Source organism: Astyanax mexicanus, chromosome 19, assembly GCF_023375975.1.
Source record: "Astyanax mexicanus isolate ESR-SI-001 chromosome 19, AstMex3_surface, whole genome shotgun sequence".
NCBI lineage: Eukaryota > Metazoa > Chordata > Actinopteri > Characiformes > Acestrorhamphidae > Astyanax > Astyanax mexicanus.
The window spans coordinates 20,617,921-20,624,182 of record NC_064426.1 but is presented as its reverse complement, the minus strand read 5'-3'; positions in this window follow the sequence as shown (position 1 = coordinate 20,624,182).

The following is a 6,262-nucleotide window of genomic DNA, read 5'->3' as shown; positions in this document are numbered from 1 at the left end:
GTGAGATAAAAGATGATAAGATATTTTTTAACTTAAGGTAAAACTACAGTTTTATCAGCTGTATTTTTTATCAGGTTTGAGGGTTTGTTTTGTAGCTTGCTGTTTTGTGTCAGGGATAGTGCAGTGGGTGCTATGTCGAGCATGTCGGTGAACTCAGGAGCTGGAGCTGCTGTTGGATGGCAGCGTCTGGATTAATCTTGTGTTCTGTTTCTGTCGTGATCCAGGGGCAGAGCTGGCCTAAGCCAAACATGTGAGCAGGGAATTAGAGGGGTGGAGGGGATGAGAGACAGAGAGATAGAGAGAGGGAGGACAGGACACCAAGGTCACCCAGTGGCAGAGGAGGGAGGGAGGAGTTAGAGGAGTCATTATATAGGAGTCACAATAAATTATATGTATATATATATATATATATACGTATATATATATATATATATATATATATATATATATATATATATACGTATATATATATATATATATATATATATATATATATATATACGTATATATATATATATATATATATATATATATATATATACGTATATATATATATATATATATACGTATATATATATATATATATATATATATATATATGTATATATTCAGTTTCTGATTTAGCTTATCTGATTTTGCTATTTCTAGGGTTATGTTTGAGTAAAATGAACATTGTTTTTATTCTAAAACTACAGACAACATTTTCCTAAATTCCAAATTAAAATATTGTCATTTAGAGCATTTATTCGCAGAAAATGAGAAATAGCTGAAATAACAAAAAGATGCAGAGCTTTTAGACCTTAAATAATGCAAAGACAACAAGTTAATTTTCATAAAGTTTTAAGATTTTTGAAATCAATATTTGGTGGAATAGCCCTGGTTTTTAATCACAGTTTTCATGTCTCTTGGCATGTTCTCCTCCACCAAATATTTACACACTGCTTTTGGATAATTTTATGTAATTCCTGGCGCAGAAATTGGTTTGATGGCTTGTGATCAGTGGGATCACAAGCTATCAAGTATATATATATATATATATATATATATATATATATATATACACATATATACACATATATACACACATATATATATACACAGACAAATTGTACATGGTTTTCAAAATTTGAATCAAGTAAAAGTCTGAAAAGTGTGACATGCAAAAGAATTCAGCCCCCTTTACTCTGAAATCCCAAAATAAAATACATGGAAATGAATTTCCTGCAGAGGTCACACAATTAGTTAATAGAGTCCAGCTGGTCTCAGTGGTTTGTTAGAGAACAGTAGTTAACAAACAGCATCATAAAGACAAAGGAACTCAACAAACAGTTTAGAGATAAAGTAGTGGAGAAGTTTAAAGCAGGGTTAGGTTATAAAAACATATCCCAGCTTTAAGCTTCCCAAGGAGCACTGTTCAATCCATTATACAAAAATAGAAAAAGGATTCCACAATTGAAAACCAAGTCATTGCCATCCACCCAAACAGACAGATCGAGCAGATGGTCACTCTGGAGGAGCTACAGAAATCAATCGTGCACTCAGCAAATCTGGCCTTTATGGAAGAGTGGCAAGAAGAAAACCACTGTTAAAAGAAATACATAAGAACTGCTGTTTATAGTTTCGAACAAGCAATGTAGGGCACACAGATAACTTGTGGATGTAGGTGCTGATGTCAGAAGAGACCAAAGCTGAACTTCTTGGACTAAATGTAAAGCACTATATGTAGCAGGAAAAAAAATACGGCTCATTACCCTGAGCACAACATCCCCACTGTGAAACATGGTGGTGGCAGTATGCTGTGGGGATGTTTTTCTTCAGGGGGACAGGGAAGCTGGTCAGAGTTAATAGAAAGATGAATGGAGATAAATACAGGGCAATCCTTAAAGAAAAGAGTCTGGAAAAGACTTGAGACTGGAAAGGAGGTTCACCTTCCAGCAAGACAATGACCCTAACATACAGCCAGAGCTACAGTGGAGTGGTAAAGATCAAAGAACCTTTATGTGTTAGAATGGCCCAGTCCAAGTCCTAAAGACTATATTTCCATTGAGCATCTGTGCCAAGAGATGAAATAAAAAAAAGAACAAAAATCTCAGTTTCTAGATGGGCAAAGCTGGAAGGGACATGCTCCAAAGGCTTGCAGCTGAAATTGCAATAGTAATATACCATGTGGGACAAATATACTGTATATTTGAAAACACAAATTGTCCCTTACACTGTGTCAAAAGTTCCTGATGAATGGACCAATAAAGGTTTTTCAAAATGACCTGAAATAAACTTATAGTCCATTGACTTCCATTGAAAGTCAAGAAGGATTTGTATCTCCTACTCATTAAGTCTGCCTTACCACATTTTAACAAAATAATGAGTGGTTGTGAAGAGCTCACTGAATTTCAGTGTGGTACTGTAGTATCCTTGTACAAATTTGAGGTTATTTTGTGATGCAGTTCTGTTATTTTTGGTAAATCCTGTAATAATTATAGTAAAAGGGGGTGTTAGGAACAATGCAAAAGAATTAAGTGTTTCTTACATTTACTTTATCTTGAAAACCTCTGGAACATATTTAAGAGGAAGAGTGGCATAAAGTTATCCAAAAGCAGTGTGTAAGACTGGTGAAGGAGAATGTGCCAAGATGTCTGAAAACTGTGATTAAACTTTATGAATATGAACTTGTTTTCTTTACATTATTTGAGATCTGAAAGCTCTGTATCTTTTTCTCTGCAGCTATTTCTAATTTTCTGCAAATAAATGCTTTAAATTACAATATTTTTATTTGTAATTGAAATGTTGTCCGTAGTTTATAGAATCCTGGTAAACAAATATTTTTCTGATCTTTTTCTGATTCTGTGGTTGTAAAGGAAACCTTTATTTCTGTAAAGAGAAAGAGAGAGAGAGAGAGTGAGAGAGAGACAGAGGAAATGGTCCAAATCAAATCGGCACAGAAAATAAATCAGTACTTACACAACTGTTTCCAAAGTAGCCACTGCAAAACCATCAGTGCACATCTGCTGATAGGTTTAAGTTTTTGGCCAATCCTAGGGTTCCAGACTACAGACTCAGACAGTCTCCACAGCCAATTATTTTAATGTTTCCCTAAACTCAGCTATAAAATTAGTTTCACTGACAGGTGAAGTGGAAAACATGAACTAGATTCATCTGTCAAGGGATGCCTGGGAGCATCAGAACATCCCCAAAACATCAGGCAGGTCCTGTGGGATGTTTCTTGTATGCAAAGCGGTCAGAATCTACCAAAAAAAAAAGAGTGTTCCTGTAGAAAAGTACTGCCAATAGAATACGACTTCCTGGAGCAGATGTACTTAAACTACTGGCACCAAGATTAATTGCTATGATTAATAGCGGGCTCTTCTTGCTAAATTTACTTTCTTTCAGACAGCTCTGACCAATCAGAAGAGGCGATGCGCTTGCGTGGTTTATTGGTGCGTATTTTGGTGTATTTAGGTTTGTGCCTGTGTGAAACCAAACCAAACAGAGGGAGAAAACGCTCCAACTCAACAAACTCATCAACTGATCTGGACCATAGAAACCAGCTACAGGTGTGAAAATGCCCTTTGTGGTATAGCACAACACACACTCTGGTTCTCTATGCTCTCAGAGTAGCTACACACACAATTTCTCATTTTCTGCAAATAAATGCTCTAAATTACTATTTGTATTTGGAATTTGGGAGAAAAGTTGTTTGTAGTTTATAGAATAAAACAACAATGTTAATTTTACTCAAACGTATATCTATAAATAGCAAAATCAGAGAAACTGATTTGGAAACTGAAGTGGTCTGTTATTTTTTTTCCAGAGCTGTAGTGTGTCCTAAATAATCTGTCAATCTGTTTTTCTGCAGTACACCACCGTTATCTGCAGTGAGTCACCACTAGAGGCCACTATTAGTGCAGCAGCACCTCTTCAGTCTTCTCAAGCTCAAGCTTGGAATAAAAAAAGAAAGTGAAAGAAAGTGAAAGTGTATTGCACCTCTAGGCCACTGGGTGGCGTGCAATAGGTACAGACACCCTTAAAAAAGTCTTTTTTTTTGTGTAGGACTGTGATAACATGTCTTCAAAATGCTGCAAATCCTCCTCCCCACACCTTCCTACTCCCCACACCCGCACACTCCCACAATCTCACACTCCCGGGCCCACCCACAAAGACCCGGGGCGAGCCGTAGGATTACAGTAACAATAGTGAGAGTGTTATTAGTGTGAGCCCATCTGTCAACAACTTACGCAAGACTAAACGGTTTGCAGGGCAAGTTCAGGACATCCCTGAATGAAAGCGAGCAGGAGATAGTTGTAAGCAATTCTTCTCTTTTGAAGGCTGATGAACAGCTAAAGAAAGAGATTTGTCCTGACATGTGATGCATGCTGGGGGTACTCTAGACTGATTGATGCGCAAGCAACGGTTTGCTGGGCCTCAGTCCAAAACATACAACTAACCTACAATTAATACCGTCTCAACTTATATGTAGTCAAGATTATAAGAACAATATAGGAAATAATAATGGAAATGTGTGTACACCAGTCACAGCACCCTGTCTGACCTGTATTTCTAAGTTCTTACACCATGGCTCATCATACACAGATAATCTGTAAAAGACTTGCTTACAGTGGTGCTTGAACTTTTTTTTAAACGTTTTTTAGAATTTTCTATCTTTCTGGGTGCCGAATGGTCCAGCGGTCTAAAGCACTGCCACTATGATCAAGAGATCACTGGTTCGAATCCTGGTCATGCAGCTTGCCATCATCAGCTTGCCAGAGCCCTGAGAAGGCACAATTGGCCTTGATCTCTCCGGGTAGGTAGATGGCCTTCTTTCCCCTCATCACTCCTTGGGTGATGTCGATCAGCTCAAGGCATCTGTGAGCTGATGTATCAGAACTGCTGGCTACTCGGAAATGCTGCATCCGCAGCAGCTCAAAAAGATGCAGTGGTTGACTAAAATTGGAAGAAAATTGGGGAAATAAAAATAGTTTTCTATATTTCTTCATATATAAGACATAAAACAGAATCAGATTCAGAATCAGAATTCAGAAGTCCTAAACATAAATAAAGAGAACCTATTTAAACAAGCGTGACAGAAATATTATACTTGCAAATGATCCAATGTTACATATTGGGAAAGGTATGTGGTCCTCTAGAAGTAGCAAAAATCATTTTAAACTGGGCAGGTGTGATTCGGTCTCCTTTCAGAGCGGATGAATCTGATTCCAGGTTATGTTCAGTCAGAGAGAGAGAGAGAGAAAGAGAGAGAGTGCGCTCAGTCAGAAACTTCGATCCTGTTTTAGAGGCTGTACATGTGACAAGTACGAAACGACACGTGACAAAAAGCGACCCGACACCCCAGATTTTAGAATGTATATATTAGGCCTAGCAGGTTCACTGGTAGCATTAAACACAGTATTTTATCCCTTCTCAACTCAGAAATGCTTCTGCTTTCAGTTAAGAACAAAATGATACGGACTGCCGCTTTAAGGAATGCTAAAAAAAAAAACACCTTTTTGGATCAGATTAATTGTAATAAGCTGAGTGTTACGATTGGTTATAAAGGGAGCATCCCTGAAAGGCTCAGCCGTACACAAACAAAAATGGGGCAAGTTTCACCACTTTCTGAACAATTGCGTGAGAAAATTGTCCAACATTTTAAGAACAACATTCCTTAAGGTGAAATTGCAAGGATTTTAAGGATTTCATCATCTACCGTCCATAAAATCATTATAAACATTCTGAAAATATGGAGACATTTCTGCTAGCAAGCAGCAAGGCAGAAAACCAACATTCAATGCCCGTGGCCTTCGATCCTTTAGACGGCACTGCATCAAAAACTGACATCATTCTGTAACAGATATTACTGTATGGGCTCAGGAACATTTCAGAAAACCACTGTCAGTGAATTCAAGTGCAAAGTGAAAGCCAGATATCAACAACATCAATACATCTTATATATTTTATGAGTTGTAACATTAAATATCTTGTTTTTGTAGTGTATTCAATTGAATATAGGTTTAAAAAAAGGTTTTGAAAATCATATTTATGTTTTTCACAGTGTCCCAGCTTCATTGGAACTGGGGTTGTATGTGCAAACTTCAGTTTCTCCCCCTTATAACTAGATACCAGTTACAGTAAGCTACTTTGGCTCTAATATAGAACCCTGAGGGACTCCACAGATTAAGCTAAACTTAACTGCCTACCAACTAATGATCAGCTAAATAAATCAAATTGGATTTTTCCATTTCGTTGAAAAAAAAAGCAGAATCGCAAA